General features: G+C 38.3%; 1 long non-coding RNA gene across 1 annotated transcript in view; it reads right to left on the bottom strand.

The window, feature by feature from the left end:
* The window catches only part of LOC139691194 (uncharacterized), a 281,641-nt gene extending 255,799 nt beyond the window's left edge, over positions 1–25,842 (bottom strand). Inside the window, exon 1 of the long non-coding RNA XR_011701572.1 lies at positions 23,914–25,842. This is a non-coding gene — a long non-coding RNA (uncharacterized lncRNA). The remainder of the gene's footprint in view (positions 1–23,913) is intronic.
* Positions 25,843–26,134: the final 292 nt, after the last annotated feature.

Consider the following 26,134-nt stretch of genomic DNA (forward strand, 5'->3'; position numbering starts at 1 on the left):
TATTTATAGATGTGCAATGATAAATGATTCAGCCAATGGAGACCATTCTAAATTAAGTAGCTCAACTTTCATCATTAACGATTTATTATTCCCTGACGAACAGGTCGTCCCCAATGTAATCAAATCCGATTTTTTTTCTCTCCGTCAGTAGAATTGAGAAAGAGAGAAACGGGAAAATAGTTCTCCTCTCTATCTCTTTTTATTATTCCGTTCAGTCAGAGAAAAAATCTGCCAAGTAACGGATTCGTCCACATCGTGAAGGTAGAACATCAACAGGTTACATTAGAATATGCCAAATGACGTACTAAATTATCTTTCCCACTTTTTAGCTTTCCCTTTTCTGTACTTTTTCAACCTTCCATCTCACCTCATCGCCCTCTCAACCTATACAATATATACTTGTATTATGGTCTGTCCATCATGGGGTATGGGAGAATTAAACAGAGAGAGGAAGATAAAGGTACCAGGAAAGAGAGGCTTGGAGAGTAAATTTCAACACAAATTTATCTCTTCCTCATTCCTTCTTTCACTCTCACCTCCTCCCACTGACAAGCTTCCGATCTTGTAAACGTTTATAATGCATTTACAACGAAAAAATCTCTTTGTGCTTAATAATACTCTGAATAATTGCTTTTAACCCTAAATGTGAAATATACTTCATCCACCGATTGTTACCCAGCCATTGAAAACCAATGAGTAGATTTCACTCAACTAGTAACCGAATTTGAGCGTTTTTATTTTATATTTCCACGAATAGGCAGTCTTAATTAGTTTCGTATTTGCATTTATTTTACTAGTTTTGAAAATATAATAAAGGCCTGCATATTTATATTTTAAGGTCATTTTTTTTTGTTTTATTCAAAGTTCTACATGTATAGCGTGATTTAAAGAACTTTCGATAGAATGAGGGATGATAGCACTTAAGTAAGCGCCTGATAAATGCATATGAGAGAGAAGAAGTGCATTTCATATTTTGTGGTTTGAAGTGAACATGCAGTTTATAAAATATAGAAGAAAGTGGGGAATGTATTTTTCAGAAAATGGGATAAATGAGCAGTAACCGAATAACAAATAAATGATGGATACAAATTTTAGGACAAATGTTAGAAGGGATGAGCCCTTAAGAACTGGTTGGAAAAGAAAAATGGCATGAAACGAAGAAGCATAATATCTCCATGGTGCACGATTATTTATTAATTATATTAATATTTATGAATAGAGGTATGAAATGTGAATGGTGTAAAAATTCAGGCATTTGGATTGAATGTGTCAATGTGCGTGATCTTCTATGAGCTGGTGCGCTGCGGCATAATAAAATAACTAGTTGTAATCCAATTAGAGCGTCAGGAGGGTATGGGTAGCTTCAATGAAGAAATGTAATGACATTTAGGGCAAAATCATGTAATCAAAGTCTTTGTTTAGCATTTTGTAGTAGAACTAGGCGAAGATTTTCTAATACGGGTCTGAATGATTGAGAAAGTTTGAACAAGGTTTGTATAAAAAGTACCGCAAAGATTTTTTTCCTGACGTGACTATACGTCTCGCTCGCGCCGCGTTAACTTGGTGGTGCAGCCTGACCTTCAACAAACGCCAATCGCCTGCGATCGTTCATTCAGATTAGATCGTAATTTTAGTAAACCCCTATCGAGTGACTCGGTGTAAGTGCAAAATGCAGCAAATGATTGAAAAGTGGTACGCTATCAAATTTTGTTTTTGATTGGGGAAATTGGGTACAAAAACGTTGGACATGGTTTTAAGCTGGGTAGTTTGGCAGTTTTTAAGTTGCACAAGCTCTTCAACGTTGGCCGAAAGAGTGTAAAGGACGAACCCTACGCTGGACGTCCGTCGAAGTCAAGAACCGACGACAACGTGCAACGTGCGCATTAATTTCTGAATTCAGACCGTCGGTTAAGAGTGCGCACGATTGCAGACTGCATTTGCAATAGCAGCATGAAAGTGCACACTATTATCACTCAAAATTTGGCGATGAGAAAGATCTGCGCTAAACTTGTCCCTAAGGTCTTCACGGACGTCCAAAAGCAGAGTCGAGTGTCTGCTAACAAAGACCTTCTGCAGCGGCATTACGACGCTTTCCCAACCCCCTTACAGTCTCAAATCGGAACCAGCAGGGTATTTGCTATTCTCAAAAATGAAATCCTCTTTCAAAGGTACCATCATATGGCCATAAGTGCCGTCAAAGAAGCTCGCACGCGTACCCTTAAAGATCTTCCGGAATCCGCCTACCAAGGAGCCCTCTAGGCGTGAAAAAGTCTCTGGCAAAAGTGTTTGGACTATCAAGGGATGCACTTTGAAGAATTTTGAGGCATTTTAGCAATATCCGAAATAGATCTATTTTTCCGAAACTTTTTCTGATACTTTTTATACAATCCTTGTATTATTGAGGAGGAGATTAGATTATAAGACTTTCTAGTTCCCCCGGAGAGGTTGTGGAACGTGTATGGAGTGTATACAAAAATAAATTTTAATCGAGGTAGTAAGAATGATGTTTTTGAGATTACACTCTTATCCACAAAAATATATAAAAGCGGTAATCGGTTCTGTCAGCATACTTAAACATACATGCCGATTAGAGTATGATCAAGGAGTACATTTTGTTGAAATGGGAAAAGTAGACTACTGGGTAATGAAAGAGTGTGGATTTCTTACATTGGGAGAGAAGGAAAGAAATACGCTATGTAGATAAGAGCACATTGAGGAAACGGACTAGAGGAAAAGCACTAACCAAGCAAATAATTCTGGATGTGGTCAAAGAGACTCTAAAAGACGAGGAATATCGTAAGTCTCAGGAATACAGTACGTTAGAACATGGCAAAAATGAAAGAAAGATGCAAGGGTTAGGCAGTAAGGTATAAATTAGTAAAGGGGATAAAGATTCCTGAAATAGTAAAGATGTTGGCATTTTGAATTTATCAAACAATAAAGAGAGTAGAGTGAAAAATATGCTTGCATTTAAACAGCATTTGGAGTTTCCAGTGGGTAATTGAATTTAGTATTTTCCAAAGATTCAGGGTTTACATTTCACCTCATAAATTAACGTTTTAATTTCACGAAGTGTTTCTCCCCTTTTTCCCTGTTTAAAATCCTAAATTGAAATAATCACATTCGGACCATCTTACAGAAAATATTACTTCTGCCCTCCATATCAAATATTTTAACACCTGACTGTTTGTAACATGGAACAAGAAACAATTTTTAATGCCCTGGTGGACGAGAGAACTCACAGGCAAACTAAAACACAGAATGAACACTCGGAGAAAACACGTTTTAGTCATATTCAGCGTTATTTAACAAACCATAAACTGAAACTAGCATTTCTTTGCCTCCGGCCTGTCCCTCTTTTTCTTTCTAATCTCTTTTAAATTTCCGTATCACTCCGTTTCCCTTGCTTTTGCCAGTTCCCATATTTTTCGACTCAATTCTATTAGCATCCCGTCAGTTCACCATCCTTGCAGTGTTTCCTCTTTCATCCCCATCGCTCACACTTGATTCCGGACCGCATCTGCCGTAATGGTGCCTCAAAGAGGTGTGAGGAGAGGAGAAAAAGTGGGAGAGACAAGTCTATCATTTTTTCTATTACTTAATTTGTGAGACATGATTGTTATTACTCCCAAAATCTTTTAATTTCTTTTGGACACGGATAAATTGACAGAAAACACTACCAAGAATCAATCACTTAGTGCCGCTGCAGGAATTCCTGAATCTAGAAATATTTTCATAATTCAAGAAACATCAATTTGTTCCAAAATATTAAAAGTAACACCGAGTCAGCGTAATTTCATTGCGCATTCTTTTTTGCAATTTTATTTCCAACTTAAAAGGTTCTTCATTACCTTTAATGTATTTCGTTAAACTGAAACAAATAATTCATATGGGTATTATTTGACTTTCGCATTTTAAATGCTAACCACAATGTTTAGAAATAAATATTATACGGATATGTCATATTGTTAAATAAAACTATCTCTTCACCTCTTTATGATAACTGACAAAAGAAAATAAAATTAAAGATTGATAAATCGTACAAAGGCCTCCAGAAAGTAGGCCAAAAATTGAAGTCATGTAACTTTGAATACCATAAAATTATTTAACGTATCTAAATTAGGATATCCTCCGTTTCACACCGGGATGAAAATTAAGAAGTGTACTGTTCTATTTGATTTCGTGTAAATCTCTCACAAAGAATAACTACTCTAAGAATCTACACCCACAAATACCTGATTTGTGCCAAATTTAAAATAATGTTTCAAATTATTACATTCCTAATATCATTGTCAAGGCATAGATAGGTTATGTTGTGGAATTATTCATTCAAACATTTTATGATATTAAATCAATAGAGGCCTAGGTCCATTTCTCGGGGGAATAGTGATGAAAAAGTAATAATGCATTCACTACTTTTATTCAGCATATTTGGAAAATATGGACGTTATGGTTGTTGGATCAAATTTGGTATTTAAAAAAAATTATTTTATGATAAAAGTATGAATTTTATTAATTTCACTGTTAGCTTTGGGAGACGAGTCACTGACCTAAGTGCTTAGGAATCAAATTACAGTAATTCCTCTGCTCATTTGAAACTAAACCCCACCTCTATTTTTTTAGACGCAACACATTTCTGAAAACCGGAATGCAGCGTACTGCCCCAATGCAGCTCCTAATATAATCTGGTTTCAATCACCAAGGGGATTGATGAGGTGGAAACTCCTCCTTCAATTATAAGAGAAAAATTTTGGAAAGAATTATTAGGACTGCGCCTATTTCTATTTCCATGCGGTATTCAAGGGAGAAAATCCCTCCAATTTCACCTGAATTCAAATACCATAATCTGCTGCGGTCGCGGCCTTGGGCCTTATCCTCAGAGAGCCTCTATGCGGTTCGTCCGTCACCTCCCTTCACTCGTACTCCAAAGCCCTCCGTCCCCGCTTGGGTCCCTCTTAAATACGCTATCAACATACCCTGCCGCCAATCGCAAATCGTTAGCTAAATCCACCGTATTAATTTATGCCGGAAATTATGCGATGTTTAATTGCTCTCTGCATTGGTAAATAATTTTCGTGGGAGTGGATCTCGTTTGCTTTATAATTGGTCAAAGAGTTATGCTCGGGCGAAATCGATTTGATTACTGGTCATCATCAACTGTGGCAATTTTTAATGTTCAATTTTATCCCTCGGGCCAACTCAGGGGGGAATGATAATTTTGCCCTCTGGGGAAGCGATGGAGAGTTAGAGTGAGGCAGTTCTTTATCGTGGATTAAATTATTCAAGAGGGGAGAGGCAGGAGAGAAATTACCTTTTTGGTCCTCGGCTGAGCAGTTTTGTTCATCATTTCCGTTTCAAATTTTGATACCGTAAATGACCGAGATTTTTATCTTATTGATGGGGTTTTTAAAATGTTTGAAAAATATTGTTACTTAATCGGAGATAAATTTCGGATGAAATCAGATTTTGTGCCGTGGAAAAATATTTCGTTATCGCATGGTTTCTGGAAATATTGGTGAAGTGAAGCATAACTTTCCGGCAGGCAATCTGGCGGAAAGCCTTGATTTCAGTCTGAATAAACCAAAAGAAAATAGGTTACATATATCACTAGATACCGCGTTGTAATCACAGTAATAGTGGACTCATATCTTTGGAAAATGTCCATTTAAGGACGCCACAATATTACTCCTATAAGAGTAATTTTGCGTTCATTGAAACAGAATAACGATGGCGAATATTGCTTATGCATTGGAGTCACAAAATACGTAACCTGACTCCGGAATCATTGGCACGCATTCATGTGGTTATTGGATACCTCTTAGGGCCCAATGCATTTAGAATAGTTATTACTGCACGGTCTCCCCTACGAATTTATTTCATTTCCGTCGGGTTAATCACGGATCGTATATGCCGAGCTATTAACGTACTCTGACGGCGAAGAGAGAGGGCGTTGAAGAGTAAATGGAAAATGTAACCACAAGTGGTTCACTTTATTGCTCATTGAAGATTCCGAGACGAGTTATGGAATAAATTTCCGATAGTCCATCCTTTATACCAACTGAGTGAGAAGACCATACAAAGCCACACACACGCCATATTGCCCAGAACAGCCCACTGGAATCGTACGCTTAGGCGGAAAGCAATCGAGGGAACGAACGATGCTGGCCATTTCGCGGCGGCTGCGGGGAGGAATATAATTTGCTTTTATTTTCATTTCTGTTTGAACGCTTCGGATTCCTCACGTGTTCACACTTTTGCTCCCCGTGTATCAGCTCTCTCCTCCCAGGCCCGAAGCCGTCCAGTTTGGGTGGTAATTGCATCGGGAATGGCGAAAAACGGAACGTACGACGAGTCGGCGTGAATGATTTATTCCACTATGCTGGAAAATTTTCGAGTTGGCACAGTTCTCACGCTCTCGCACGTGCAGGCGAAAAATGTCGGCGGTCGAGGGTGCGCAGCGAATGGGATGGATCGGAAGATCTCGGGAGAGGTAAGGGATCGAGATAGGAGATCCGTTGGCGCAACGTATTCCCGCGTGTCGACGGGGTATGCAGAATGCGTTCTCACGGTGTGAGAGACGGGCACTTGGTTTGACGAGAGATGAGTTTTGTATTTAAAATTCCACATCTGCTTTTCTCTCCTCTTCCCTCAAATCCATTCCTGATTCACTAACACTCCTAAGAACTGTGGAGTGCCAGAAACATTGACTGAATATCATATCTTTGTCCTTGCGGCACTTAAGTAGAACCACGACTTTTTTAGCATTGTGTGATCATAAAATTGAAAAGTGCAAACATCGCTTGGATATTTGTTGCGTTCTTGAAAATCTAGGCTTCATTATATGGGCTCCTTCAGAGTTTTCTTTCCAAGTTTTTCTTGGATTAATTTTTCGTTAACGTTTATTAAAAACTTTTGAATCAGTTGAGCGGTAAGAAAATTTGAAATCAATATTTAAAAAATGTAACAATTATGTGGAACAACGTAGAAAAGTGGTATTTGTGGTAAGAGCTACTCTTCAATTTATTAATTTATTTAGACCAAAAAATCATCACGTCAATTACCTTTGGAAAAATATCAATGATTAACATATGACATAAATAGAAAGTTAGCGGATAACAAATACTATTATCACATGAAACTTGGTTTACGTAAATGAAAGTGACAAAATGAGCAGTGAGGAGGAGGAGGAGGACCGAGGAAAATTATAAAGTAGGAAGAGCACGGGAGCAATTTATCTTCTAAACTGATATTTAGTACGCTTTTCTTGAATTATACCGTAATTGGAAATTAACAAACGGGATATAATATAAAAACAAATTTGCAAATAATTGATAGTTTCGAGTTATTACAAAAAATATTTATGTGGAAAATTATCACTTTATATTGACTAATAGCGCGCCTTTGCTTTCACTATTTTACTGCTTAATTCTGCTTTACGGTAAAAAACATTTGTGAGCATTAATTTTTTTAAATATAAATAAATTCAGCGTAATTAGGTGTAAAATGTAAATAATTATTATATAAAAAATTTTGGTTAATTCAAAATTGCATCTGCGTATTGCAAAATACTCAACCACAAAATATTAACCAATCGTTACTGGATAGGTTTGTAATATCAAGTCGGCATTTCAATTTATATTATCAAAGTAACAATTTTATTCCCCACGGTTTAACAGTCAAAATCGTAACGAAAACGCTTTGTTTTTCAAATTAAAAGATGTTATTTGAAAGACACACGAATTAGAATTAGACATTTCAGTCTGAAAATATAAGGAGATGGAGTAGGAGCATTCATTCTTAACACTAGTTAACTTATGAACGAGCTTTTCAAGAGGCGTAATGCAATTGGTTCCTTAAAATATTTGCTGAAAACCAAGATTACCCGTATCAATGGTATCGCGCTTTTCAAAGATTTCCGGGGTAAAGAAAGGATGACACTCCCCGAGCACCATCCGAAATTAACCGCTTCCCAGCACGGAACCGTTTCGTGTTCGGCGTGAAAGGGAGCAAATTAGAGACTACCTCTTGCGTCCCGTGCAAGGGGTATTAATCAGGCGTCCCTTCCCCGATTCACCTTCCCGCAAACCTCACAGTCTCCACTGCACCCGACAACGCCGTCCCTCAGCCCACCCCTCGCGGAAGGCTCACACCGCGGGCGTCAGATTCCCACGTGCGCCCGCGAGAATTCGAGCCGAAGGTTTCGCTCCGCCCGGAAGACGCGCGAGGCAACGGACCGCCTACCCCGCTCTCTCTCTCTCTCCCCCGGGAGTTTCGAAGTGACCGCGCGGCATTTGTCTTCGTGGGAGGGAGATGAAGCGTGAGGTTTTAGGAAGATGAAGCGAAAGGAACGGGAAGAAAAGAACTATATTCTCCAGTTCAGAGTGAGGTGAGGATGGTCCCCCTTATTTTCTCTCCCTCCTCGCTCCTTCCGCCCTACCCCATCGCGACCCTCCACCACGGACCCCCGAACGAATACCCCTTACGCCTCCTCCTACGGTATTTCCCTCCCCCCGGTGATTCCCACCTCATGGGGATTACTGTATTAAGGAAGGGAAGGAGTGGGGCCGGTCAGATTTTCGACCCCGTCCAGCATTCCGGGTGGCTCGCCCTCTAGGCCTGAGTCCCAACTGGATTTTTTAATCCCATTTCTCGCCCGAGGGGAGTTTTTAGAACTTACTACCCGCGTACCCGTCTCCTGCCCCTCCAGCATTTTTCAAAGGGCCGGCTAAAGCCCTCTCTCACTCCCTCCGTCTCCGCTCTCCTCCCCTTTGGTCTCTCTTCGTCCCGTGCCTCCCACCTCACCCCCTCGGACGCCGTAGGTCTCCTTCTCCACATCCCTCGCGTTCCATCCTCCCCTTTGTTACGGAACTCCCACGTGCACCACGATCCGATTCTCACTTCCCCACCCCTGCAGGTTCATCCCTCGACGTCGGTGCGCGTCACGGCAGCTGCGCACGGACCCACGTCGGAAGTAGAAGGGGGTGAATGTTTATCCCCATGCCGTCCCGCCGTCCATGGCTTTAAGGGCCCTCGAACGAAAATAACGAATTCTCATTCTGGTACTCTGAAGAGTTCGAGAGTTTATGGGATATCAACAAGGAAGTATTTGCGTACTGCACGCATCGTTAGGGAGAATAAAAAACGGTAAATAACCCAAGAATTCAATCGTACCAATCTACTCGTTAACGTAATTCATGTATACACGCATTCACGTATGAGAGTCGGTCAAGGGTTTCGGTTTGCAACTTCAACCAACTTGTGATCAAATTAAGCAGATACAGGTATTTTTCTCGAAATCCATTGAGGATACGCAAGCTGAGTAGGTACAGGGTGAAAAACACAACTTATATGAACCATTGGTTCGAGAGAGTACTTCCACATGCCGACAGCTCATGTTTAAGTCCCCGAGGGTATTAGAATTGTTACGAATGAACTGCGATGATATTTCATCATTCTTCCACCGGTCCTTAGTATCTATTCAACTTTATAGTTATTTTAAATGGTAATGCTATATCTTTCATCTATTATTGAGCTCTAAGGTGCGTTATGTGAATTTTACACAAGTAAAGGAGGTTATTACTATTAGTTCTTGTACTCGGAAAAGCACACTTTTCGAGTGGTCAGGGATTTTCTGTATCACCAGCATATGAATTTGGGCCTTCAGGTCAGCAGATAAAAATCTACCCCCTTAAAACTATTATTTATTTTATTATTCTTCTTCAAAGTCAAATTTTCCTTGATAGTATCAAGAGACCTACTCCCTCTTTTTTATAATATTCTTTTCTTCCATCCTTATTACCTCCACAGCTCTGCAGCAGTCTACTACATATTATTTTCTCCTTAATTACTCATTCTTTTGGAATATATTGCAAAATTCATTAAAAATGCACATACTCTAAATTAATTTTCAAAAAAATGGCTTAAATAGTTAATGAAAAAAACCGAATAAATTTAATCGGCTCTAATTTGTGTAATTAATTTATTTTATTATTTACTAAATATATTAATGCATATTGATTCTTAATCTTATGTATATCAAGAAAAATTTTAGATTTAGTGTAATGGCCTCACATCTGAAATATTTTCTGCATAATTTGTATGACAGTACGGCACGACTGGTATGTACTATACATTTATTTAAATTTTCTACCCTCAGGAACTTGCGTACAACGGTCAATGATAAACTCAGTTTCTATTTACTGCAACAATTACTTCGTATTCATAGCCGACTATGGGTGATTTTACATTTTCAACTGTATAATTACCCTGATGTAATACAAAACACTGTAATAAATAAATAGTACACTGTAACTACAATGCAATCAAAATGTTAAAAAAATAAGCGAACGACGGCAAAGGTTCTAACTTGTCAAAGAGTGTCTCCCAAACGGCCTTTGCCGCCACCCCTCCCATACTCCCCGTCCCGTTAAAATTTTTAACGGAGACTAACTTGAACGTTTGTTTGTTTTTTGGATTTAGGTGTTATATACTCAAAAAGAGAACCATTTTTGGTTCAGGCGAATTATCTCAGTCAGGAAATAGGTATAAGTAGTTATTGTGGGAAAAACCCGACGGCTGAGTGGAGTAACACCGTTTGGGATGGGTGATGATATACGTGATTGGTCATAGGATGGCCTCCTAGAGAGCGAGGGAAAGGTGCTGTGAAATCCGGCTTTGATAATGGTATTTTTTGATGTGTCACCCCAATAGGTTTTCAGATCAGTTATAGAAAGTGACGGACGGGATGTTGCCTCAAAGTTGATGTCTTGAATTCAACAACTGTGTCTCATCCGGTGAGTCCCCGTGAGAGTATGTGACAGGTGGTTCAAGACACCTGTCTATGCGTATTTAATAACGAGTGCAAGTGAATTGCATTGCTTATTATTTGTTGACTGCAAACCTTTATCTTAATTTTGGCTGTGATTCGCTCGAGGGAAGAGCGAACATTCAATCTTTTAGTGCTGGAGTACATTGCTCTCATTTTATACGATGGTTTTATCTGCCGATATTTTAAGGATTCCCTAATGAATTTCTCGGAGGGCCAGCCTTAAATCGAGCGCCCTTCATTATTCTAAGGGACAGGTTCACCTCGGCAATTCTTCACTTCACGTCAGATCTCTCACAATGTCTCTTTTGTAACTTTCTCAAACCTAATTTACTTCATTATCAGTTTTTCTATTGCAAGTCAATATTTCCTGAGCTTTATCATGTTCCATAATTGACGCATTCTTTGATGCACGACAAATGCTTTTCCACATTTAAAATGTGGCATAAATAATGGGAAATAACAACTCGCCTTCTCTTATTTCATTTCATTACAGACGCTATTAAGTTTTGGACCGGAATTTCACCAAAAAATGTGCCATCAACTGAATTCGAACTCCTAGACTCGGCGTGAAACCGGGTTGATCGACACTCTACTAATCGAACCACCATCTCTCTCATAGCGTCTTGTTTTGCAGTCCTACGGGGATTTCACCCTTAAAGGTCAGTCTTAAGTGCTAGGCACCGCTTGAAGACTTGCTAAGTGTATTGGTTCTGGAAGAGACCACCTTTTGGCCAGAATGAGACATTTTCACACCCCGTTTTCCTTTAGAATATGCAATCATATTCATCATAACGACAAAGTGTTCATAAACCTAAGGAAAATTGTTCCCTAACCCGGAATAAAATACTACTAATCCCCCTCTCGTCGTCGCTTTATTCCAAAGCAGCATTGAATTCTCGGATTTCTGACATGACAGCATGGCCCAGAGGTATGAACTATTCACCGAAAGGGATGAAATAACGTAGCGTCAGATACCAAATTTTTTAAGTTTCCTGACTAATCAGGTTTATTTAACTTCCCTAATTGTGCCGTCAATTTTCTTTTCACGAGGGTATCATATTTGTGAACTTCTTTTGACGCCTAATGCGACATGGTTCCTGAGTTTAGCATATGAATAAATGGTATAACCCATAGTAACATAAACTGCATATTTGTTGTAACAGAACTCATGTGACATTTGTTCCCCGAAACACCATCATTAATTCTTAATATGTAGCTCAATATCAAGATCATGAAGATTTTGCCGTAGATGCCTCATAGGATTTAGACTCTTGCCATATTTTTCGTTCAACTAGTCTGGTCAAGTAATCATATGCACTCTATTTTAAGAAATTATAATTAGTATCTAAAAAAATTGATGCAACTGGTTGATTCAGTATTCGTTTGTGAGATTTTTTTGAATTGTACTAGTAGGACTAGGTATCCATCACGCCCTCTAGGTATTAAATCAAAGATAATCCCCAGTTGGATTAAACCGTTTTGATGGGAATCGTTAGCCTCACTTCCATTATTCATTGGCTACCATTACTGCCATTACCAACCTCTTTGGATAGACGGCGAACTCTGAGCACTTGAATTAATTAAGCATACCGCTTCAACGTTGGTGAGACGGTGGTGGCAAGATGAATTAGCTATATATATATATATATATATATATATATATATATATATATATATATATATATATATATATATATATATATATATATATATATATATATATATATAATTGGCTGACACAACATAACACAAATAGAAAAGAATAGACACATATAAAAGAACACTTACACGGTAAATTGTTCGAGCTTTCGGCCCTCTCAGGGGCCTTCTTCAAGAAGGCCCCTGAGAGGGCCGAAAGCTCGAACAATTTACCGTGTAAGTGTTCTTTTATATGTGTCTATTCTTTTCTATTTGTGTTATGTTGTGTCAGCCAATTATTGTGCCGCTCGTATGAGTTTTTCCGTACAATCGTTATATATATATATATATATATATATATCTATATATATATATATAACATGCTAGTCATATTGTCATATTGGTACTTTCCGCACCTCTTCAATCGATTGGCCTTAGTTATATTTTATAACGAAAAAAATTACTAGAAAAATAGGTGAATTGGCTATTGATACATACATTTGAGGAAAATTCAAATGTATCTATGTTGTACATTTTTTTAAATTCATATTAAGCAGCGATTATTTCTATGTTTTTAGATATCAGTGATTTTTCGTTAATTTTCTGCTATCTGACAACCTATGTTATTTTTTTATATCAATCAGCCCGGTTTCACCCACAATGTCGAGGGGAAAAATTTCCCGACTTCATTTCAAATGGAATGGAGTAAATCAAAAATGAGGAAATCATAATGGAATGAATATTTTTATACTTAAAAATTTCAATAAATACCGTTTGACAATTTTTATATCTACTCGTTTTTGCACATCATACGTTAAATTCCAACTCGAATGTATCATCTTTGCTAAGTATAGGAACCGATTTTTAAGTTTAAAGGCATGACATTTTAACAAAGGGTCTAATTTTTTCGTGAAATGGTAATCAAAAAATTGAATTTATCTAATGTGAAATGGATGATAAAAATAACGAGGAACCTACAGATGATTTAAGAAAATCGCTCTAGGCCAACCTTTAAAATTTTAAACGCATAAGAGACATCTTTATCAGAATCACAAGTCGTATCTTTGATTTACAAAAACTTAGTTTGTAATAACCTATTCGTTCATGAATGCATGTATCTCAAGATGAGGTAACGCAGTTTTTCATTTGTCCGATATTACTTACGACGTTCAAATATATGAATGTCTATGGTAGTCCTCGTGAAATACATTTCTATATTTTATTTTAGTTACTTCAAGACTTCAGGAAAATCTACCACATTCAAACTTATAGAACGGTGGCAACCTTTCTGGTTAAAATATCTTTAAAAACCTTCCCGAAGAAATTCACCAGGCAAGTCAAAATGAAATGCACGCGACACACACGCTTACACACACACGCATACGAATGCCATGAACTACCTACAGCTGACGAGAACAATGCTTTCCACGAATAAATGAGAAGTCGGATAAATAAATAAATGAGGAAATCTTTTCTCAGAGTTAGTAAAATGAGATGATGCCCCCGAATGATTTCCGCGAAATATTCAGCAGCCCGTGACACGGATTGTTCGCCGTCAAATAATCTTCAACTTTCTTTTTCGTAGCGCCAACAACCGGGCCCGCCCGACTTCGAAACCATCCGCATTTGGACCGGGATTTCAGCACGGCGTTCTTCCCGACTTATTCTCATCTCCTCTCCTCCCTTTTCCTCATCCAAACCCTTCAACCCTCATACCTGCCTCTATCACTCCACTCCTTCGACTTCCCCGAAGGCGTTTCGGATGCGCCGTAGCAAAGGCTTTTGTGCACCATCCCCGTCTCGTGCTCTCTCTCTCTCTCTCTCTCTCTCTCTCTCTCTCTCTCTCTCTCTCTCTCTCTCTCTCTCTCTCTCTCTCTATCTCCCTCTCTCTGTTGCCCTCCCTTTCATCCCTCCACACAAAAGTGGCACACGCGTGAGGTTCATGAGCAGGATGGAGATGGAGATAAATTAATTTGCGTCATTAAACGCACCCAGTTGGCGCATAAGGATTCATTGTTCCGATTCGTCGTCTGTCATAACACTCTGTGAGACGTTGCGGAAATAACATTATGCTAAATGTGAAATGTCTATAACACAATATTTTTCGTTTCTGAAAAAAAAATATATAATAGGTCATAAGCTAACATTCAACCTCTCTTTGAATATTATAATACCTGAAATTTTAAATTTTCAAACAAAATGAATGTAAAATTCGGCAAATTCTAGCCAATAAAGACTCCAGATGGAGAAAATATATCCATTTAGACGTACTAGACCAGACTTACAAAGGAAACGTTTCATAATTATTTGTATACGAAGTATACTCTCTTATGGTTTTGAGAATTAAATGAAATAGGAGGCAGAAAATAAAATAAGATTAGGAGCGAGGTAAATTTGATGTTAAAGAGGAATGATAGGAGTTAAATGTGCATGCCTTTCAATATTAATATGGGTATCCAAGTGACGAATTTTTTAGATTAATGTACCACAGTCTGTAGGGGTTTGATTTGATAGTATACTGTCAACTGGAGGATTACTTAAAATTCTTTTGAATTTTCTTTTAACGCTAAATTAAACAAAATTAGTAACAATACACCATGTTTCACTGGGGAGAGGAAATTAATTTTTTTATTGATATTCTATTCCAAAGTGCTATTTCCTCTCCCATAATTTCAATTACTTACCCCGAGTGATACATAAGAGAAATCCTCAAAAGTATTGTCAAAAAAGAAAAAATGTTTCATAATATTCTGAGGTACTCTAAAGCACACAGAAGGATATATTTAATAGTAGTTTGAGTTGGAACAAAAAAGTTAACAACATTAATATAATTGTGCTTAGGATTAAAGTAGTCATCCATAAAACCCGAAAAATTGAATGTCGAATTCGGATTTAAACTTTAGATGAATTAGAACGATTAGAATAATATCTTTACTAAATTTTCTTCTGTTAAGTAATCACAAAAATCCAAAACATTCATTACGACTTGTACGATAGGCTTAGCTTCCATAATTCACTACAATGTTTTAATGAGTATGTAGTGATACAGAGAAAGGAAGTTTCCAATCATCTCAATATTTCCCGATATAGTTAGGCCATGAAATGTTGGCCACGTCGGACAGACTAAAAATAAAGGGGGAAATGTTTGGTTCAGAGAATAAATGAGAGTGTGCGGGGGAGGGGACGTTACAAAGGCTATGTGCGATTCGAAATGGGGGGCGAGGGGGAATGAAGAATTGCTAGCCGATCGGCTAGGAGGAAACCAATGAGGGAGGGGATGGCAAAGACTTGCTGGCTGGCTGGAAGACGCCCTCCTCCCCCATATCCGTGTGCGGGATACGCAGAATGCAGTTGGGACAATTATTGTTCGTTGCATGGCCTTGGCAAAATATGGGATCGATAGCGTGCATCCAAAAGAGAAAAGCGGTAGGAGAAGCGGCGAGCCGATTGCGCACTGTACACCGAGATGTCGGGGAAAAAAAGAACAACTGAGCAATGCAACTAGTCCGTTAGTGGGAATATGATAAAGATACCTGCCTTATATTGTCACCATTACCCGGAGACCGAGTAAATTCGATGAATGTGAAGGTCGTACCATATTACATTCTTAGCGTTAACCTGAATTCGGGCGGACATGTTATGGAAATTAAAAATAATTCAAGTAAATTAATTAGATACTCGACATTTTGTTCTCGACTGGAATTCCAATCACAGTAATATCGTCTTTAAATAAGAGAAAAATAAGAAACTCATTACTAAACACCTCTAAAGTTAAGGTAGGAAAGGTGTATTATTAACAACGTTGCGTCATGACACAAAGAGACTGGGTCATTTAGAGGGAGTCATTATTAAAACCTAAAGAGGTAGGAAGAGAATTGGCATTTTATATCAAGTGAAGGACGTATGTTTCAGGGACTAACGAAGGTTGCGTAGCGTAGAAAAAAAGGTATCCTTTCGGTTTAAAAGTTCCTTTAACCTCAGTGCAGACCAAAAGCGTCTATTTCTTCAGTATGAAGTAAAATGAAGTTTGGAAAAAGACCAGAGATGAGATTATTTCCTCGCACGGTATCCTCACTTGTTTTATGATACGTTGCTGGCATACCTGACTACTTAATTATGTAGAAATCAGTAACGTAAATGACAACCGAATATCAGAAGTTAATGGCTAGATGGCAGAATTTGTATTGAGCACCTAGTGTTTCCTTTATTATCAACATTAAATCTTGAAACAGTTTTATACGTGAATGGCTCAAGATTAAGAATCATCATTTAATGAAGAAATGCCTTTCATACATATCTTATGCTCATGAAATGGGGATAATGTTATCTTAATTTAATATTGTGATTTACAAATAATTTCGGTCTACATTCTTGGGATTGATTTTGTCATGTGAAATGAATAACTACCATCTAATGTATTACACGGCTCCTGATCACTGTGAATAAATTGAAGGCTTATTTGGGCAGAGAAATTATTTATTTAATAAGTTAACTACCATTGATATGGATACAATACATTTTATATCACAAGTACTTTTTAATAATATTCTTTGCATATCACAGAAGGATTCGCGGTTTTAGCCTAGCGCTTGGTGCTTCAGTTTTATGTATCATTGCCTGCAAATTTGAAATGCAGTATCGCTGGTCTTCGGTTACTCGCATTCCATGCCAAGAGTTCAAGGGTTAATCCTATTCAATCTCCGCTTAAACTCATTTTGCTCAATTTGCTCATTTCGAGAAAAAGTGAAATGGATTAAATTGGGCCTTGATTACAGGAAATGTTTGTTGCCAGTGGTGAACGAGACCACAAACAGCTTCAAGCTTCAATTATTTATTCGGAGCGTAGTACTTAACATGCAAGCCATCTTTAAAAATTCTTGATATTGAAGGAAACACATCACGTTATCACATGAATGATTCACTGGTAAATAGTCCCTAAAACGTACCATTTGTGAGAACTTCTTAGCAGCACTTTTTGTCAATAAATGGCATAATCTGAAAGTGTTTGTTGTATTTTCATTTCACACTAAAATTGTAATCAGACCAGCCAGACAGATACCGTAATACCCGACATGGAATTGGCGAAAAAAAATTATCCAGAGTAAAAAAGCGGAGTCATCAATAAATAAAATAGAATGCATTTATAAAAAAACCATTAACAAGGATTTGTCGTTCAATTTATTATAATTAATATGGAATATTATCAAGATAAATGGCAGAAAAATACGGTATTGAAATCCTAGACACTAACTTCATGCAAGCATAAATCAGCATCATGGGGATTGAGATATTGTGTAGGCTATCGTACTGGATTCCCACCCAGAGGGCCAGGGTTCGAATGCCGTAGGCGTCGAATGTTTTTCTGTGGGATCTCGATCCCTACTTGAGGTGCTTTATGTAGGGCACTTTGAGTGAGTACGCCGTCCGACGGATGAGACGTTAAGCTGCGGCCCACTTGGCGCCTTTCGTAAAGAGTAGGCTAATACCGACGCTTTGGTTTCTCTCCACCCTTTATCCTTTCCTGTCCATCCCCCTATGGCGCAAATGATCTCAGCTGTCGGTCGCTTCACCTCAATACTATTACTAATTAGTAATCATTGCACGTTATTTACTGTAATTCATAACTTTCATGCATATTAAAGAATGGCATGATGCTAGTTAGAGTAGGAATAATTAGTCATTCAGCTGAGGTGTTTCGATCATTACTGAAGGCATTCTAGAAACTTCATAGGAGTAATGTAAATAAGATCAATCTTAAAATAACGAAAGTAGGTGGAATTATAAATTAATATCATAGGTTCATTATTATTAATTTTATATTTAATTTTATCATTACTATTACTACACTACACTTTTGTTATTACAATTATATTATACTTGGTAGGCATGATACATAAAACGATCCATATAATAATATATTGTGCGAGTATTTTAAGAGCAATATGTTGGTTGAAAAAATGTTGTTATTGGGATGATACCAGTAGTTAAATAATCATTGAGAAAGCGGAAGACTGGGTCTTTTCAGGTAAATATTTATGAAAGGCATATTGTGAGGGACTTAGATATAAAGCTCATCGTTCCATTGATCCTTGAAGAAAGTGAATTAGAGTGGAGAGATTTTAATGTGAATGCATTCAAGCTAGAAACGGGAGACAAACAGAAAATTGTTCTTAGACTGACTTAAACGAGAGCAGCAGGAGAAATCGCAGAAGATGGAGCAATTGGATTGTTATACTACCTTGATCAAAAAGTTCCCGGAATAACCACCGTGTGGCGCTCCCATCGTTCCGATTTGAGTTCTGTTTTTTTGTTAAATTGGTACATCTGTTGTTGATATTCCCTTTAAATCTTAGTGTCATAACTTGACATTTGCAAAAGTTACGTAGCCAAGAGTACATCTATCTCTGTGTGTGTTGGCGATTTTTTACAATTGCAGAAATGGATTTAAATTTGCAACAACGAACTTGTATTAAATTTTGCGTAAAAAACGGATTTAGTGGCGCACGGACGTTGGAAAAGTGTTTCGGCAACGATTCTCTAAAAAAAACGGTCGTTTACCAGTGGCACGAGCGGTTCAGAAGTGGTCGTGAGTCAATCGAAGATGATGAACGCAGTGGCAGACCATCGACATCGAAAGTCGGTGAAAAAATTGATAAAGTAAAAGAAATGTTGGTCAATAACCGCAAATTAACCATCAGAGAAATAGCGGAGGACTTGAACATTGCCTATGGATCCGCCCAAGACATTGTGGTTAATGATTTGGGTTTCCGTCGTGTAGCAGCAAAAGACCTCAATTTCATGCAAAAAAGAGACCGTGTTGACGTCGCAAAAGACATGATTTGCGAGGCTGAATCCGATCCCACATTCATCAAAAGGATCATTACTGGAGACGAGACGTGGGTTTATGAGTACGACACGCAATCCAGACATCAGGCAAGTGAATGGCGTTCACCAAATGAGCCGAGACCAAAAAAACCACGTCGTTTGCAGTCAAAAAAGAAGGCAATGCTGACGGTTTTCATGGATTACAACGGTGTATTGCATCATGAATTTTTGCCAGAAGGCCAGACAGTAAACAAAGAGTATTATTTGGGCGTTATGAGACGTTTGCGTGAAGCAATTCGCCGAAAGAGACCAGAAATGTGGGCAGAAAACTCGTGGATTTTGCACTATGATAACGCACCGTCGCACAGTGCTATCATTATTCGTAATTTTTTGACGAAAAATGCAACAAATACCATCCAACAGCCACCGAATTCACCTGATTTGGCTCCCTGTGACTTCTTTCTGTTCAATCGAGTTAAAAAACCATTACGGGGAACGCGTTTTAGCAGCCGAGAGGAAGTAATGGAAAAATCGCAGGAAGCACTGATGGACATACCGAAAACCGAATATAAAAAATGTTTCGAGGATTGGATCAAGCGCTGGCATAAGTGTGTTGCAGTCGATTGGGATTACTTTGAAGGGGACAATATAGATTTAGATGAATAAACTTGTATTTTTAATTTTCTGAATAAATTCCGGGAAAATTTTGATCAAGGTAGTATACTAAAGGATGTTTTAAATGTAGACACTTCTATTGCATGGAAGAAAATTTAAGAGAATTCCAAAAGAAATAGCTTTCAATGTACCGTGAGGAGAGGGAAACAATGCTATGCTCGATAAGACAATCGTTATACGCCATTGGAAGTTTTCAGTTTTTTGCGAACTTATTTCAAAAGTTACGGAAATGTTTTCTTCCTAAATTTGTTCATAAATTGTCTCTGCAACATAGACGTTAGTCTTAAAAATAGTTTTTTCATTTATGAAAACTTCATTTTGGAGAATTTACAGTTTCCCACTGGTTTTCCCATAAAACACATCTAAAAGATGCTGTGCGAAAAATATGTTTTGTGACAAATTTTCCAAAATAATTAATCATCTCCGATAGCATTAAGTAAATTTCAGAATTATGGAGAATAAATTCGTGGCATTTTTGGCATCGGATACTTATCAAATGAGTTATACATATTATATGAGTACACTTATACTTGGTAGAAAATGTACCAGTATAATTGAACACTTCCTGCCAAGTCAACTTAGGCGTGATCTTCGGTGAGGGGAAAAATAAACTCGATAGAAAAATACAGAGGGTGAGGGAAGTATTGAAATTGCGAGTTTTTTCAAGCTATTTTCCACGTCAACATTTGTACGTATTTTTTCCTCCGCTTGGCGAGGAACTGATTTAGTTTGAACGCAACTGTTCTTGAAAACGCATTGAATATGTATTAGTCATATCCGAAACCATCACATGCCTACTGATCTTATAAAAATGTTTACCGTCTCGATCACTTCTTCATTTTCCCAGATAAAAGTGGTTATCAGTTGCGTCGGTTCTGTTCACCCGTGCTCTTTGATAATATTTCCCCCCTTTCTTATGATATTGTTCTCCTTAAATTACTTAATGCCTTTCATAAGGAATACTATTTACTAGCTTTATATCAGTAACTTAGTAAATAAATTTATACGATGGATGGTATAAATTAACTGTAACATTTAAATTCTCTCGTTTTTACGCTGTCTCCTTGAAAACTTTAGTAATCACTTCATATTGGGTACAATTGCTCGAAAAGTTGATTGTGAGCTAATTTAATATTTCACTACACAATAATAATATAATGTAACAAAAAGTTTAATTATTTATCTTATTTTATAAAAATGATTTTAGAATTAAATTGTTTGATACGTTTCAAATTTTTACATCTTAAATGGAATTAGTCAACAGAAAAGCAATCTTCTAACGTTAAATATTGGGGCATTTTGAATATCGATGCAAGCAATAGACGTAACGACGTAAATAACTTATTTTTTACGATAAACTGAGCTGGAATCACCGAATTTTTATGAGTAAGGAAGAGAATATATTCTGCGATTTGCCTAACAGCCTGAAAATTCCTCGCTAAATTCCTCCATCGTTCAGACTCTACATTAAATATGCATGCACTTTTTTCTGTCTCCTTCCAATCCCGTCCTATACGAAATAAATTATTGAATCACTGAGATAAATCGATTTGGTCACCCACAGCTAACGGAGTAAAGCCTTTCTGGGAAGAGCAATCGTTTGATATTCCTAACTCTTCTTGGCAAAACATAATTACAGATTCTCTTAATTGGGTGATCTTTTATTCATTGGTAAATCAATTGAAATCTCGGACCTTAACCTATTTTCCATTCAACATGTAAGAAATTCTCCCACGTCAATGCGTAGTTACCCCTGGTTTCATTCAGAACTTTTTAATATTTAACCCCATTGCGTGGATTCAAATCTGCGAGGATCACATTCATGATTGATACTTCATAGTGCCACAGTTGTTTCTTGGACTGCGATAATTAGGAACTAATCAAAGACTTTTGTTTACTAACTTTTGTATCAATAGTATTCCTTTCTCACTGAAGTCAGTGGAGAGAAATAAATTCATGAGAAACGGGGAAAAACAGGTTTGTAATTCCACATTCACTATTATATTTATATAGGTATTTTATGTTTGGTCTACATGAGCTTTAAATGAGGAACTGTGAATACATTTCGTACTCTGTTACTGATGAAGGAAAAATTCCATTAACAGTTTGCTAAAAACAAATTATTTGAAAACTTTTCTATTTAATAACCTTTTCCACCAGACCGTAAAATTAAGAGCTGAATGTTAATCAGCAAGGGAGAGAGGTAGAATAAAAATGAATACTTACGCATCAAAACATTCTATTTGAAAAGTAATAAAATATGTATATGTATATATATATATATATATATATATATATATATATATATATATACACACGAGCAAATGATGTAAGCCATATGCCTATGGAAGAATGTGACATGGCAAAAATGTGGCGAAAAATGTATGAATTTTGATGTAAAACTACTTTAGAAGTTCACCTTATGCATTTCAAAGATGTAGTTTAGCATAATAAAATATTTATGGCCCAAATAAGGTATAAAAGTTACGTAATTAGTTCTAGCAATTCACACTGTAGCTGAATTACGAGATGTGCGTTTAAATTCGTACATGTGACTTTAATCTCTCGAAGGAAATCGATAGAAAGAAAGTAGCTCGTCGAATTTCCGTAACGGTTTACAATAAAAATAAAACAAGTTGAAATTCTACTAGCTAATTTGGCCATAAGTTTTAAATTCCGCAATTAGAGAATGTGAAAGATTGAGTTAAGTTAGATTGGATTAAACAGTGTGTATTTGGTCACTGATCTGCTAAAGCCCATGAAGCCAAAAAAATGATCACTGGACATGGCATAAAAATTAAAATTAGATAGCCACATGAATTGTGCGGAATAATTTTTAATATTTTTATATTTACTGCCGTCAAAGTAATGCCAGTAGTACAACCATTTGATAAACAATTTAAGAAAATTATGTCATGAGCGAAATAGGAGGAGTAATATTGACTCTGTGGACGAGAAAACCTTGTTTATCCGTAAGCCATCTCAAAGAATAAACACCAAGCATAAAGTGAGTTTAAGCCACCATTTACGTATCTATTCAGCACGAATACAAAGAGTTGGCCTCGTTTTTAAACTTGATTTAAAGAACGCTTAACGTCTTTCATCCTATCTTTGGTTATTTTCTTAAGTCTTAGAATCGTCACATGACTTTCTCTCTCTTTTTTCTGGTCAATTTTCCTCTACGCTAATACAAAATCATTTAATTTTAAATAAAGATATTTGACCCGAAAAATCTTTTCAAAAATTAAATGAAACAAAGTTTTGAAAATTTTGATGCCTTATGTAAAGGGCTATCGAAGTGTCTTTCTCCCAGCAGTGAGAAATTCGAAAGATGAATATTAATTTCAGCTAAAACATTTGATCCTATGACAATAGCGTTCTCCTATCAGCATTACATAGGTATAAAGCAGAATGATGTAAAATTGTCTGAATTAATATCCCTGCACTTTACCGATAATTGTTTTGTAATGTAAACATATTTTTATCGTTAGCCGTCATACAAATTTCCCAAGTTCGATATCACACTTTTGTGTATAACATAGCAATAATCTTCCGCCTCGGCGGACGGAAAATTTTTTCGTGGGCATACATACTTTTCTTGCGCAGTGTTTTTTGAAGTCATTGATTTCACCGATTGGCCATATAAAAAGATTCCGAAAAAAATTCCATTTTCTGGCAGCCAGTTATTATTCAAACATTAGCTGCGCAATATCAACACGCAGCGAAAATTTCGCGAAACGAAAATTCAACCAAACCAAACGATTGATAAAATGGCGGACACCACTACCGCTCCATCAGCGATACCCCTGATACGGGGTTTTATGGTCATTCGTGGCATGCGCACGTAGGTTAATATTTCAAAGCTAGTATTTCACGAGATAGAAAATGAGAATCCAGAAAAACACTCCAATGCTCCTAGGTACTGTGAGATGAATAATTGTGCTTACCTTTCTCTGGAGGTGGAGTTTTGATATCCTTGAAGGCTTCTCTCCCGGACGCAACCTCCTCCACCGCCTCCTTCTCCTCCTTCTCTCCCTCCTTCTCCTTCCGCCGCCTCCTCCTTCCTCCAGCTCTCTCCGACGGTCTCACTTCCGCCCTCCCGTCGTCATCACCCTACCCCTTGGTCCTACTCCACCCATGAAATAGGCCTCCGGCTCCCCTGAACCCAAGGAGGTGGGGCACACACGTAGCCAATCACGGGAGATGGGATGGGAGTGGCAGTGGGAGTGAGGTAAAGCTGGAGAATAGGATATTCCTAATTCTCCCCTCGATAGAGTCGGAGGTGGTGCAGGGCAGGGAGTAAGAAGGGAGGTAGGGGTTCGTTTGTGTTGGGGCGTGGGGTAATAAGAAGAGTTTGATAGCGGAGAAGGGAGTGGAAATGTGTAGATGAGGAGGAGATGAAAGGGTGAATAAGGGGTCAGACTGGGTGGATAAGGGGGGTTGAAAAGGTATAAAGGTATTATGAATATGAGGAGAAAGTTGAAGAGAATTATGGCGGGCAGAAGGGAGGAATTTCAGTAGGAATCCGGCCCGACCTGGAAAGTACGCTCCTATTCAGAGCGGCGGAGTGCAACTCTGGCTTTGTGAAGGGGGACGTAAACAGCCTGTTGAATTGAGTTCAAGTTTCCTTATTAGAGTGAATGCATTTTGCAAAAGGTCCTGACTCGTCGCTCCCCGGTAACAATGGCTTTTGTCAAGGGGTTTGGATCGTCGTCGGGTTTGGTTTGATGCAGGGGATATATGGGATTAATTGCCGGAGGGCATAGATTTGATCCAAGTGGGTCTTGAGAGCAGTAAAAAGACGTCAAGTGCCCTCTTATCCCCTCCCTTTGGGGTTTCTTTCACAAGGGATGAGAGTGACGGACTTGAAGGTGGGTGGAATTTAGGAATTTAGGTAGGGGTATAGAAGGATGGGGAAGAAGGGGAGAAGTAACGGGTTATTTAATATGGTGAAAACTTTTACCGTCCGTCAGAAAAATTGGAATTTTTTCCTGAATAGTAACTCACTAGAAAGATCCTGGAAGATATACGAAGTCCAAGTTCTTCCTTTCCTTGACTCTCTTGTCCCTCGAGTCTTAACTCATTGCTCCATCAGGCTATTTCATCAGAATGAGTTGAACGATCCCGCGCTCCTTCCATGTATCACTTTCCTCGGAAGGCGTAGTCTAAAAGAGTCCACTACTTCCTCAATATTCTCCCACCGTTTCCTCTCGCAATCTCTGCCGGGCACGTTCTCCTTGTTTCAGAGACAGTTGGTGTGGTGCACTTCTCTTGGAGGAAAATTTTGATATAATCACAGGCTCCGGAATATACTATCCATATTTCCACTCTTTTAAGGGCAAAAGTATCTATATTCCTTCACAGAAGTGACAGCTCAAAGTAGTTCTCCCTGGAGACGAAGGAGATGAACTTTTTTTCAGAATCAAAGGGTATATAATATTCACGGCAGAATTGTGGGCCGCGGAAAGTTGCTCCGGGCCATGATAGCGTCAAACGTGAGGAAGTCTGACGCAAAGTTAATCAAGGTTTTGCTGAACCAGGGATGAGTGAGGACGATTAAAATTCTGCCCTGCGGAATGAAATGTAATTGAGGAGCTACAAGGCGTTAAAGTCTCCGGGTTGTGAGCGATAATTACCAAGTGGTGATGAGCCCGGTGAGACACTTATCTTCAAAGAACACCCCGAGTACAAACGCAGAAATGTCGTTGTATTCAAGAATAGGGATCCCTCCCCTCGGGACACATCCAACCGGCAAAGACAACCGGATCGACTTAACTGGTTTTCCACTTCCACCGAGAAATTCAAATCAGATTCACTTCAATTGGCTCACATTCCCGCTACTTTCTCTCAGGAGACACGGAACGCAACAGGAGGAACACACGGGCCTCCTATCCTCCCCCCAAAGACCGACCCTTATCCCTCCTCTTGCCCCCGCCGCCCCCCACTCACCCACTCCCCCTTGTTCGCCCGAGGGAGGGGAGGGATGGAAGGAGATCCTGCGGAACGAAGATCGCCTGCTACCTTTATCTCTCCCCTGACTCCGTCTTGTACAAATACAAACTTTCTTCTTCCCTTCTTTATTTGCCCATGTCCTCCCGAGCACAATCTCTAGCTACCCTCCCCCTCTTTCCCTTAATCCCTACTCTCTCCTCCTAACTCTCTCTAGAT

This window comes from Hetaerina americana, unplaced genomic scaffold (genome assembly GCF_022747635.1).
Source record: "Hetaerina americana unplaced genomic scaffold, ioHetAmer1.1.p SCAF_30, whole genome shotgun sequence".
Classification (NCBI taxonomy): domain Eukaryota; kingdom Metazoa; phylum Arthropoda; class Insecta; order Odonata; family Calopterygidae; genus Hetaerina; species Hetaerina americana.